General features: G+C 34.6%; 1 protein-coding gene across 1 annotated transcript in view; it reads left to right on the top strand.

Annotated features, from left to right (window-relative positions):
• The window catches only part of LOC142334356 (pyridine nucleotide-disulfide oxidoreductase domain-containing protein 2-like), a 72,761-nt gene that overhangs the window by 32,569 nt on the left and 25,897 nt on the right, over nt 1–14,295 (top strand). The gene's annotated exons all lie outside the window — the stretch shown is intronic.

The following is a 14,295-nucleotide window of genomic DNA, read 5'->3' on the forward strand; positions in this document are numbered from 1 at the left end:
GTTTCATCAATCTCTTTTCTGACGAAACCAATTCTAAATTAATGCGTTTACGTACGTTCTCCATGCATTTTCCAAAGACAGCATTATTCATCAACTTGAAGAAATCCTTCTCAAAATTGTTTTTCGCAGCCTGTCTGTTAACAGTATTTAACTGAATCTATGACTTCATCCAGAGCTTCTGAGAGAATTGGAGCACTCTATGAACCTTAGTGATAATCAAACCATGCTCGACCGCCTGTTTCAAGTTGATGTAATAACATACATATCTCTTCTTCGGCAACAAAGTAGTCAGAAGTTTAAGCTGATTGGAGCCTGGCGGTTTTCCATTTTCAGCAAAAAATGGCAGATCATTATGTTGTTTGTGAAGCTGATCCGGATACGCTACATCTACTTCTAATATGTATCCTATATCAGAATCGTCTACCACGTTCAGAATGAAATCGATCGCTGTAGCCAACTTCTTTTCAGGCATCCATACGAAGTATTTATACGGTAGGTTTCTACTCATAGCCCAGCTGTAGAGGTTATTCGCATCAATATACATCAGATAATTAATAATCGAGTTTGAATCGTAACTCTCTACATATGGATTATTTGCTATGGCATGTTTTTTCACACAAGTTGTTATTCGACCTCGTATACCCCTCTCTAGAAACATGTACATTTTATAGTCAATAATAAGATCAAGCTCAACTTCAGTCTTCAATAACATGGCATCGAATGCGAATCCTGGAGCTGTATAGTAGTGGGTGCAATCTAATCCATACTCCCTTATACATAGACTTCTAAAACTTTCAAACACATCAGCTAACAGAAGCACATCATATCTGAGATAGAGATCGCTGTATTCGCCTAAATTCTTGATATAAAAGTGCTCCCACATCTTTCTCGCTCTCTCATACTCATCGTTAGATATGTGCTCTCCAGTTAATTTGCTGTAAAACTTTTCTTTAGATGGTAAAGCTGTTTCATCGAGAACATGCTATCCTGTAGTATATTCATAGGGATATATCCCCTTCTTCATCACAAAGGGAAGATCATCATCCCTGAAGAATTTGCGAACATGTTTAATAAATCGGATGGGAGGTTCTTTACTAGGTTATCCAAACTTTCAGCCATAAATCGAAATGAGTCCAAAAATCGTACAGATAAGTTCTTCGTAACATATTTACTGAATGTGATATATTTTTCCGTAGTATTAGCTATTACATTTATTCTATTTTCATCATACCCTAAATCCTTCACTATGAAATGGAAATCATAGTTAGAACCATTATGAAGGAAAATTGGGATCGATTTCTGATTCTGTCGCCTTAAGTTACATTTTCGACAGAGAGCAGCTCGATACCTACCAGTTAAATGGCAATGGTCTCTAACAGGCCTATCTGAAAATGATGCTAAACATAACTCGCAACATGATGCCGATTCAAAGGATTTTCTATCTCCTTCGGTAAATGTCATTTTTATATTAGCTCGTAACAGCTCGTCTAGCGGTTGGAGGATGGATTTGAGAGTATTAATGAAATGCTTTGCAGCATCTTTACCTCCATACAGCAGTGGTTCAGATGGAATATCCCTTCTAACTACTTGTAGGTGAAAAAATATAGGCAATAACTCATTGGTATGTTTTTTACCGAAGCCAATGTGGAAGAGGTTGAGGGTGTGGGGGATGTGTCAATAGAGGATAGCAAACATTCAAAGTCAGCATAAGCTACTATCGGTGCGTGCAATTTATGATGATGATTTTTAAATTTCAATATAGGTGCTCGACCATCTTTTGTGAGATTAGGCAAAATTATCCTACAGGGATTATTGTTTCTACACAACTCCAGATGTGCATCCAACTTTGAGTGATCATTACAGAATGTGAAACATCTTCTACAGATGCTTATTTTTCTAGTATGCTTTATGAGCTGAGAACTAATCAATCTCTCAAAATTTTCTATATAGCAATAATGGAATTTTCCTTCAGAGTGAAGGAGAAGAAGGTCAAAATGTTCCTTTTTCTCGTTATCGCAAACTAATAAAGGTTCTATTCCTCCTTTGCTAGTAAGCTCGTACAGATTGATTGCTATATTATTCCCTCTAGTGAATCTTTTTATCTGATGTATGGTGGTGGGGAAATCTACCATGCTGAAGTCGAACTTAATAATAAGTTTGGAATAGCGCACATTAACTCGCTCCCTATGCCGTTTATCAACATATTTTCACAGAATAGCCCATTTGAAGCAGAAATCATCTTCATTTTTAGGATTTATTATCGCCTTTTTAATGGAAATATAGCCAGGTAGGGGGATGAATGATGAAGATCTTAACGGAACATAGCGGTTTCTTCTCACAAGCAAACCGTCTATGCTGTATAGAGTCCATCCACTACCTTTACCAACAAATGTTTCCTCTTCACGTAGCAGGTAATTAATACATAGATCTACGGAGTCTTCACTGAAAAATGTTAAATTCCTCGTCTTAAATGTAATATCTCTATACTGGAATATCTCTGTAATATATGCACTTTAATAGCAAATTGAATTTAATTGGACCTAAACGATTGAAAGCGCCTAATAAAAGGTCCCGCAGTTTAACTTTTTGAGCATTTCAGAAAGTTGGAATATCTACAGTCATATTCATTTTATAATAAAATGTTAATAGGTTACAGGCGAATGCGTACTCTATTTCCGCGAACTGGTTTACAGTATCGACATATGACAGTCTCGCTTTTTTTGTGTTGAATTCCATCTGAAATCAAAAATGAAATTATTATATATTAGGTATAAAATTACCTTTAAAAAAATCCTAATAATGTTTCACTTCTGAATCGGTAATAGATTTCCTCTCCGAATCGTATTAAGCCGATTGATAATGATATGAAGATGAAGTGATAACATAGAGGTCAGCGTGTAGGCTAGCGTGCAGGCTTTCTAAAAGCCTGAAAAACCCTTAAAAAACCTAAAAAAGCGTGCAGGCTTTCAAAAAGCGTGCAGGCTTTTTTATTAGGCTTTTTTTCATGTCTTTGCAACAGCTTCACTATCAATCATCCCAATCGCTTTCTTTATCCTCCTTTCCGGCGGGGATGCAAATAATACCACCTTGCAGCCCATCGAAATTGGTCGCGAGGAATGGAGCATTCATCATCACCTCTATGATCTGCTCATAGTCCCCCGCATGCAGATAGGGAGCAAGAGACTCTTCAGCATCAATTCCATGCGCTGCAACCCTATAACGCGCTCTATTATTATCGGTTCACCACATCCGTCATTTTCACACGAATGGAGCACAAGCGGTGACTGTATACATCAATCATAAAAACCGTGTGGAAGCACTCATCCTCTATTCGAAGATTTCTGTTCGAGTTTCAAGAGCTTGCGCGTCCGATGAGATTCTGCAAGGTGATATACTCGTTGTTGCACAAATTCTTCTGAATGCATGATCCAGGCATCATGAAGAAAGTCCGCGCGAGATTTGGGCGGGTAGGGCATTTGCATATTATTATGCAGTTTTCGCCATCCGCATTAGCGATTGGTTGATGGAGGTTTAGGAGGGGTGCGGGTGTGAGTGTGGATGGGTGTGAATGGGGTAATGCAGCTCCTTCAGACGAGCTGGTAGAGCTCAACATGGGGGTGAGGTGCAACCCTAGCCACCGCTCGATCGATGTTCGGAGCGGGGTTTCCGGCTGCACCCTGCGTCTGTACTTTCTCCACTCTCATATTAGTATCAAAGGACGTGGAGATTTGAGGTTTCTTTATGCTCACATTCACATCTGCAGACGTGGAAATTCTAATTTGGATGGAATCATCCGTGAGCAGGCTTTTAACTAAGCGGAATTGAGGAGATTTGTTATCATCATCATCAAAATTTATCGTTATCAATCGCTCGCCTTTTTTTATTGAGATTACGGCCATCTGAAAAACACATAGTCCATTTTAGATTTTATGATGTGCACTACATCAATACCTCACCTAAAAAGCTAAGCGATCGCTTTGTTAACACCGCTAGGTATCCGCACTCTAATTAAAAGCTATGGGTGCTTCGTTAACGCCACACTCGTAGGTATCCACACTCTGGATACCTAGCGGACTACAAGGTAATAGTAGTAGCAGTAGTGCCAATGGTTCACTTCGTTGAAGTATGCTGCGGATAGGAAAACGCGCCCTATATATACCAATCCAGCGCTCCCCCACCACAACCGAACAAACTTCGACCTCGAACCTCGACCTCGGCCGAGACCTCGAACTTTGGCCTTGACCTTTTAACTTTGGCATTGACCTTGACCTATGAGCTTGAACTTTGACTATGACCTTGAACTTTGACATTGGCCTCAGTCCTTGACCTTGAACTTTGATCTTAACCCGACCTCGGCCTTGACCCCGTGGTCAAAGATCAAGGTTGTCCTAGAACATACATCTCTATACTACTAGTGTGGTTTCCGACAAGGACGATTTTCCATTGATTATTTAGTATCAATGAAAACAGTCATACAAAACGCCTTCCTAAACCGCCAACACTTCGTTGCTATTTTCTTCGATATAAAGAAGGCGTCTGACACAGCCTAGCGACGTGGTATTCTTAACACCTTCAAGAGATGGGGAATCAAGGGCAATATGCTTGCTTATTGCAAGAATTCAGGGATTCTTAAATCACGGAACGTTTCGTATTCGTGTAGACGATTCACTTTCAGATAGCGTCGTCTTGGAGAATGGAGTACCTCAAGGTAGTGTATTCTCAAGTGCCGCCTTATTTTCTGTAGCCATAAACAGTATCACCAATTGCGTACAGGCTCCTGTCTCATGTTCTCTGTTTGTTGACGATTTTTTTATTTACATTGTGAGCCGTTCAACGTCCACTGCAGAGCGACTACTACAGAACACTATATTTTGCCTTGAGCCTTGGTCCAGAACTACTGGTTTCACATTTTCATCTGACAAAACGAAATGTGTAGTCTTTTCTTGGCTACGAAACCCTTCTATTCCGCATGTTTTTCTGAACAGAGAACTTATTGCTATCTCTCCTTACGTCAAGTTTCTAGGTTTGCTTTTTGATAGCTGTCTTACTTGGGTCAAACATATAAAGGAATTAAGGACAAAATGTTGCAAACTTTTAGATATGATGCGGGTCCTTAGTAACACCAATTGGGGAGACGATCGGTCATGTATGTTACGTTTTTACTATTCCCTTGTTCGTTCCCGTTTAGATTATGGTTGTGTCGCCTACTCTTCAGCTCATCAAACCGTGCTTAAAATGCTGGACGGTGTACATCATGTTTTTCTTCGGCTTGCCACAGGTGCCCTATCGCAAGCTTACTTGTAGACTGTGGCGAACCATCACTTTGGGATAGACGAGATCAGCTTTTGTTATCTTATTTTGCCCGTCTCAAAGGACAGCCAAATCACCCGGCTTTTGACCCAGTTCTTAGAAATCCTTATTTAAGGAAGTATGAGGACCGTCCACGCTGCACTGCACCTGTGGGTGTCCATACTCGACGTCTGCTGCAGCATATAAATGTTGACACTCCTTCGTTCTTTCCATCATGTCCATGCTTATAATCCTCCGTGGAGAATAAACCTTGTAAATTTTACATTTGACCTTGCAACATACGATAAACAATCAATACCACCTACTGTTTTCCGGCAAATGTTTCAGTGTATTCTCACCAAGAGAATAAGTTTTATTAAGTTTTTATAAGTTTTATTATTTTAGAGTTATTTTACCCTTTTATTAATAAAACTTCAGGCATTTTTCGCCCCCAAACAAAAAAAACTAGATTGTTGATTGCAACATATGGACAATGTTTAATGTTCAGTGTAAATGTCCAGCGTTTTATGTTTTTGTATACTGTCTGAAAACTGGCCAAGTTATATTTTAACTGTTACAGCTTTAAATATCTTCAAAATGTTTTCCAAATTTTAATCAAAATTTGAAACGTATCTGTATAAAATATCAAGTATATTGAATTTATAAAATAAAGTATTTTTTAACATTTCAAACAATTAGTTTGTTTTAATTAGAATTTCATTAAGTTAATTTTCAGTTACCTCATTAAAACTAAAACTATTAGGAGCAAAATTTAAATCCAAAAATTAGTACAAATTATAAGTATAATGTGTAAGATCAAATTTAAATCTGTTTTTTTCTCTTCATGAATTAAGGAGAAATCTTATATTATTTAAATTAAACATTTTCTGGCTTATAAGTGTTCATAAATCTATGACCAAATGTTCATGCTATGCAACTACCTTTGAAAAATTGTTGAATAATTTTTTGAATGTAAAACAATACATGTTGAAAGAAAATAAACTATTGCTGATTTATTGATTTTTTTCTCTAAAGACTGGTTTTGATTTTGTTTTGAAGAGATAATTTATAAATTAGTTTAGTACAGAATTGATTTTAATGTCACATGCCCATTTTCCTTCAAAGTGAACTGTAAAAGCAGTGGTGAAGAGGATTATTTTTTTATTTTGTAATCTGAAAGTAATTGTTTTGAAAATCTTCATTTTCCTGAGATCAGAATACAATTTTTCATTAATTAATAAAGATTTATCTTTTAAACTGTGAGGAAATATATTCTTAGATTTTATTATAATTCTAAATAATGAGTCATCATTGTTTAATATCTTTGTATCTTACTTAAAGAGCTATTTTTAATTTTTATACTTAAAGTACTAAAAGGGTTTAGAGGATAATGGTTAAATAAAGAGAATATTCTCAATTGAAATCATGCATCATACATTATTCTATAAATTAATGCAAATAAAATATTTGGTCTCTTTTAGATAGTCCCAAAAGAAAGTAATTTTAAAAATATTTATTCAAGTCTTATAAAAGAAACAGTCTATAAAATAAACACATTGATAAAAAACAGATAGGAGAATAGATATTAATTATTTTTTAACAAAATTTTTAACTTTTCTGAGATCACCAAGATGTATGTTCTTTGTAATTACTTTGGTTTGGTTGAAATATGGATGATGTGTATACTGTTTTGACACTTCTCATTTTAACTGTAAAACCAAAACAAAAAATCATGCTTTGGAATAATAGTCTTGAAGATTCAGATAAAAAATGAATTAAATAAACATAATTTAAGCAAGCTGTCTATGTATTAGAACTGCTGTTTGTCCTCAAAAATGTTAAAGATGTAACTAACCTATTGAAACTGTGAGCATGTATTAATTAGTTTCAACAACAATAATTGCAATTTAACATATGTAGGGAAACTAAAAGAAAGATAGATAAGGTAACATTTGGTTTATTTTAAGTACTGAAGAATACAGAAATTGGATGTGGCTCATCATCATTTAGAATGCAGTCATTTTATGAATTCATTTGAATTCAGAGTTTTAAAAAGTTTTTACAATAAACAGAATCAGATTATTTGAACATTACTTTTTTAATAACAAATACAGAAAATTGATTATTGAACACCAACAGGGTATGAACATTAAAAATCTTAGTTTTAAATTTACTGTAAAACTTTTTATTATGAAGGTTTTCTATAATAAAAACATTGTACTTTTATCTAACATAGATCTTAATGTAATCATATCTTTATGATGTAGAACATTCATATTATCTGGCTACCCTAACCAATTTTTGCCTTAATTTTTGTGTGGGGAAGTGTGGCCACTTCCCCACACAAAAATGATTTATAGCTAACTCTTCAATTTTGATCTGTATTGTTCATTGTAATACAGTATTATTTTTATGTTAATTTTTTTAATTTATTACTATTGTTATGATTTTTAATAAGTTATGTAAATACAGAGATATGTTTGCGGCATCCTGACTTCTGACAGGGGACACAGCCACCTTATGACAATCCCAGATGCCACAACAGCCCCTCCATTAGTAACCCTGATGGCCTTTACTGGAGGTCGTCTTTTAGACCCTCTAAACTTAATAACACAACACAGTCATCCATTTGGCCCCTGTCAGGATCCACCCAAAGCAAATGTTTCAGCAGACATCTCTGTCAGTGTATTTACACAACCTACTATCGCCTTCATATGGCCTCTTGCAACCATGACCACATAACATAACTTACAACCCTCAACTATCAAATTAACCAATTCGCATAAGCGCAATTGCCTCACATAAAAATTCTTCCTATATCTAATGTCAATTAGACTATGCACTCAGATCATTACTTTATTGAATCTTTAAACACCAAAAATACTATACTGATACCAACAAAACAAGTGTTGATTGCAACAACAACAGCTTTGGCCTACAATTCTATTTACTCAAAGTTCTTTTGATTTACTTAAAAATCAAGAAACAGATTCTCAAATTTAATAATGAAAACATATTCTTTTTTTGAGGTCTGGTTTGCTTTTGAGAGTGAGGTCAGTGCCTACACCCTCCCACACTTCTGCTCAATCATGCTACATCACAGAGTCCTTAACACATCCATCTCATCCTAACAGCGAATGTTTTAGCTAAACAAGGCTTTGGCATTGAGCCTGATATGTCCAAAAAGATACCTAAGACACTCTCAGACTTACTAGAAGAAGCACTGTTCATAACCTTGCTAATAGTATCTTCTGTGTCCCTGCCTGAGCGAAAACCATACTGATCATCCATCAACACTTAGTAGAATTCAGTCTATCAGTAATACAATACCTTCTCAAAAACCTTTCCAATAACTGGCAGGTGTGTTAAAGGCCTATAAGAGGAGCTCACAGCGGGTGTTTGTGCCGCACCTTTAAACAGCAATTTTAGAACACCTTTTTTCCAGCAAAGAGGGAAATCACTAGCAAACAGCATCCTATTAAAAATTCTAATCAAGTACCAATGCAAATTCCTACTGAAGGGACAAGGAGTTCCATTGTGATTTCATTGAAACCCGGAGCTTTATTCCTACCAGAACTGCAAATTACCTGTCATACATCTGCTTCTGTAATTTCCACAGATAAATCATTAGAGCAAAAAGCAGCAACTTCCTCTTGGACTCACAGGTGATTCGAGGTTTCATTAGCCACAACATTATCTGACACCAAATCATTCAATAGAATATTTTAAATCTCAGCTTTATTACAAACAACACCCTGCTGGGTCAAGAGAACTGACAAAAAAATAATAATTTTAGCTTATTCCCTAGGACTCTATACATAACACCCCAAATATCCTTATTTCTTTTCTTTCTAACAAAAGAACACCAAGAATCTTTTTTTGATGTCCTGACTAAATGAAAATATTCACACTGCCACCTTCGATAGTCATCTACCAAAACTGCTTATCATTCAGGAACACTCTTCTGCTGAGCATCTCTCCTGAGATGGACAGACTATTTCAAAAAATACAACTGTCTAGTCCATCAATGGGCAATTATCTTGACAACTATAGGGTATTGAATTTTCAGCGGCATCAATGAAAGCCAGAAAAAATCTTTTTGCCAAGTCTTCCAACTGATTATCATCCAGATTTCAGTCTAAGAAACGGAGTCTAGCAAAGAGAATATTATCAAATTTAGGCCAGTCCACCTTCCTGTGCACAAAGTGCTCCTGATGAACAGGGACATTGCATCTATAAGTGTCTTGCAACTCCCTAACCAACTCTAAATTAATTAATCGATCACTGGAACAATTATCAACAACAGACCAATCATCAACCCTACCAGAACTATTCTTACTGACAGTAATATCAATATTCATTCCAGTAAGCAATCTACAAAAGTTTTGCAGCATTTTATAAGCATCAGATTGTTTTATACTTACTGATAATTTTTTTTTATGTAATTGAATTTTTTTTTACTTTTTTCTTTATCAGCTGATGATGATTGTTTAAAAATCAAAATTGTGTCTTACCTGGACTTTGAAAAACAACATAACAGGTTAAATAATTTTTTTTTAAATTAGCACTTTTCTTGTAAACAGAGTTTTATTTTTTGCAAATGGTTCTTTAGTGTTTCTCTTCTCAATTTATTGGAGAGAAAGGTTTGTGTGTATCACATTAATACTGTTTTAATATAATGATCATGGTTATCAAATATTTAGTTCAATAGATAAAAATCACTAAATGTAACTGTTAGCATAACAACAACAGTAAGCTGTAAGAGCTTATACAACAATAATTAATGGTGTTATTGAGCTTGAGGATGTAAAAAACAGATTACATGCTTTTGAAAAAATATAAAATTGAAAATGAATGAGTGTGAGTTTGTACATACACTCATTCACACATTCTATGCAATAAATTTAAGGTCAAACTGAAGAGTTATACTAAAAAGTGGAAATTATAAGTTAAAATAGTTTTTAAATTGTTATTTAAAGTCTTGTTTTTTATACTCACTCTCTTTGTCTCTTGATTGTTGCTTGCACATTTTACAAGTGTTTATTTGTTTGGGAATTATAAAACACTTAAAATTTATCAGTTTTTACTAATATGAATTGTTTATGGCATCCAAAGAGAAATCACGTCTGTTCACTTTCTACAGATATTTATTGGAAACAGCCATTTGAACCTCTGTAGTGTGAATAATAGTGTCTTGGTCTTTCATCCAGAGGTCCAGGATTTGAATCCTGGTCAGGTATGGCATTTTCACGTGCTACAAAATTGTCATTTCATCTCATCCTCAGAAATACTATCTAATGATAGTCCCAGAGGGTAAAACACACACACAAACACAAACACTTGTTTTAATTAAGAAGACAATTAATTGATGACAGCAGAAAAGCTATTTAATAAAATCAATTGAAACTGTCTGACAATCAAGACAGTGGTTGGCACCACTGACACGGAAAATTTGATTTATTTTTTGCCCCATAAGTGAAAATGGTGAATCTAATAGTATTTTTAATGCTGAATTCAAATATGGTTTCAAAATTAGTCTTATCACGTAAGAATTGTTAGACAACTATTTTAATTTTACATTACATATTTAAAATGCATTCTTAGTATAATATAATCCTACCTAAAAATTAGTAATTTTCGATATTGTATGATATTTTGCTTCATGAACATTTCTCTTTAGGGTCTAACAATAGTTAGCTAGTATACTCAGATCCCAGGTACCGCTTTTCTATATCCGAAATATCCTGATGAAACTGTTCACCATTTTCATCGCTGACTATTCAATTCAAATGTGAGTCCAAGAAGTGAATCTTCATTTACATGTTGCATCCTATAATTTTAGAAGATCATATACTAATTCTTTGTAGTTTTCAGATTTACAGTTACCTAAGAAGTTCTGGCAGTTGCTTTTAAAAGACTTCCATGCAGCTTTTTCCACCTCATTTAATATACTATTGAACTTGTCATCTCTAAATCTCTAATTTGAGGTCCTACAAAGATTCCTTCTTTGAGTTTTGCTTCACTGATCTTTGGAAAATAATTTTTTAAGTAAGCGAATCCAAGCCCACTTTGATCCATTGCTTTCACAAAGTTTTCATAAGCCCCAGCTTTGCATGGTCTGGAGGTAAATAAACTGTTTTTGAATCAATAAGTCTATCTTCAAATACAAAGAAATTCTTGAAATGATTATGCCTATTTTTAAAAACACATACTTTTGTTTTGTGGTGTAAGAGGTTCCAATCTTTTAATTGTAAGCCTAAAAGTTCTGCTTTCTTTTTAGATAAAAAGTAATGCATTAACAACATTATTCTTTCCTGAAGTTAATGCTGTTCAGTTTGGCCACTTTTTCTGTATGTAATGTGTTTTTTTGTCTCTGCTGTTCCACTTACAAAGAAAACAACAGTATTTGGTGAAAACGACTTCAAGACTTAGCAACAGAGCAATTACTTTCAAGTAATAACAAATATTTCATTAAAATTCTTCATACTTTATTTTATTTAGCAGAAGTTTCACGTTCACATAAGTTTCTTTCAGATCCGTCGCGTAAGCTAGTGGTATGGATGGAAACTCATTGCCAATGTGCAGAAGCATGGCTTTTGGTTAGCTTTAGATGAATCAATAAACAAACACCACTCCTCTGTTTTGTACTCATGACCAAATGATTCAATTACAGACTAAACATTATTACATAAAATAAGTTTATCTTCAAATACAAAGAAATTCTTTACGTCATTATGCCTATTTCTAAAAACATATACTTTTGTTTTGTGGCAGAGGAGGTTCCAATCTTTTAATTGTGAGTCTAAAAGTTCTGTCTCCCTTTTATATAAATTCAGATCTTGTACAAGGTCATTGAGAGGTACCCTTGAGGTAAATGTGGTTTGCTAGACAAACACAAAGCTTCATAGTTTGGATCAGTCCTTACATCATCATTATCCTCTGCCAAATCTTTGTGTTGTTGATCATCACTAAGTGTGATATTTTCAGCCATAGGCAATTCTTCACTGTGAACCACAGGCCTCATATCAGGTGGTAAATTAGGGTATGAAATAGTGTGCTTGATTTTGAGCTAATGCCTGCAATATTAGTCAGACAGAAGTAACAATTGGTGGCATGATCTTCTGGTTCCTGCCAAATCATTGAAACAGCAAAGTTCATGTGTTGAGAATCCTTTGACCAGCTTGTAAGGAGTCTCACACAACTAGCACAACAAATGCTAGGGGCCCAATGTTTGTCTTGGTCACCAACTTTGCTGCGAAAATAAAGCTCATAACATTTTTTGATGAGAAGAGTAAAACTAGTTTCTGAAATCTAAAGGTTATCTAACCACAAATGTAGCAAAAGCTGTCTGGGAGGTTCACACAATTTGCAGGCATTTGGCAAAATCACACAATATACAAACACTACAAAATTTATTCACTACACCTCTTGGATTCAAAATGTGAAATGTAAATTTAGAATATGTCACAACTGAGAAACATTTATACTGAACTTATTATATCAGCACGTACACACAAAAGATGTACAGATGTCAACAGAGTGTACACTGAACACAGACTGGCCATGGCTTGAACTGGTAACCCAGACATTGGCATCAAAACAAATGTTGCTTGTGACATCACTTAGACAAATAATGATGATTAAGTCTGTAAGAAAGCCATCCCCTGACTCATTTTAGAATTGCATCAACCAGCAGTTGTGACCAATTGTACTGTTCTATGCCATTGCAGTCCTTTTTTCATAACATTCATTTCTAAATGCTTAATCAGTACAATTTTGTTATCCATTTATGTTCTATAAATGCGTAACACCTAAACATAATTTCCATAACGTATGTAACACTGAACAGATTGAAAGTTGAAAACTATGGCGATAGAAAAATTCTGTTAACATTTTTGAATTCAAGGGAAAATACATATAGAAACTATTTCTACTTGCTCTGGGACAAAATTTTGTAAACCAGTAAAATCAACTATTTGAAAAGAATTTCCCTTATTTATGACCCCTTTTTTAATTTAAAATGTTGGTTCTGTTTTAAATGTCTGGAAGAACAGAGTGTTGTGATAAGATTTTAATTTTCTGAAGGACTAAATCTAGTCAAAATTTGCTTACAGATTTATAGTAATTTTGTTAAGCATGGCCTGTTGGTATAAGTGCATAATTAAAGTTAATATACAAAAAAACCACTTACCATCAATTGAATTCAAAGTGTTCAAGCACTTTCGGAATTAAACTCCATCTTCAGGAACTCTTATATTCGCCCTATTTTTTAATATTAATTAAAACTTTACATGTAAATTATATAAATCGCGATATCTGTTTAAAAAATAACAGTTGGTTGTCATGTTATAAAATTATGTCTGCGTAAATTTCCTGTTAATTTGGTGGTCTCAACTGTTGTGTTAAAATTAATGTGGATTAGTTTGGCCAATATAATTTATTAATAATCATTGGTAATCTATTACTTTCATTATCATTATCATTTCATTATATTATTATTATCATTACTATCTATTACTAATTATTTAGTAGTAACAGATTATCTTGGCCAAATTGATCCATATCCATTTTAGCACAACAGTTGGACCACCAAATTGACAGGGCATTTACGTTGACATAATCTTGTAACATATGATGACCAACTGCTATGTTTTAAACAAATATTGCAATTTTTATCATTTACATGTGAAGTTTTAATTATATTACAAATAAGACGAATATAAGAGTTCCTGAAGATGGAATTTAATTTCGAAACCGCTTGAATGCTTTGAATTCAATTGTTGGTAAGCGGTTTTTTGTATTTTAACTTTAATCATTAAAGATGCTAAAACAGATATTAAAACATGTTGTTCGGTTCCACGTCGAGCCGTCCGGTGCTGCGATCTAGTGGGTGCTAGCTCACCGAAGAGTTCCGCTCGTAGTAGCATTCGACACTCGAATCTGATTTAAGGCAGTCACATCATACTCTTAGTGCGGATGGACTCCATTCTTTGTTCGGATGAACGT

The sequence above is a fragment of the Lycorma delicatula genome, chromosome 1 (assembly GCF_047948215.1).
Source record: "Lycorma delicatula isolate Av1 chromosome 1, ASM4794821v1, whole genome shotgun sequence".
Lineage (NCBI taxonomy): Eukaryota > Metazoa > Arthropoda > Insecta > Hemiptera > Fulgoridae > Lycorma > Lycorma delicatula.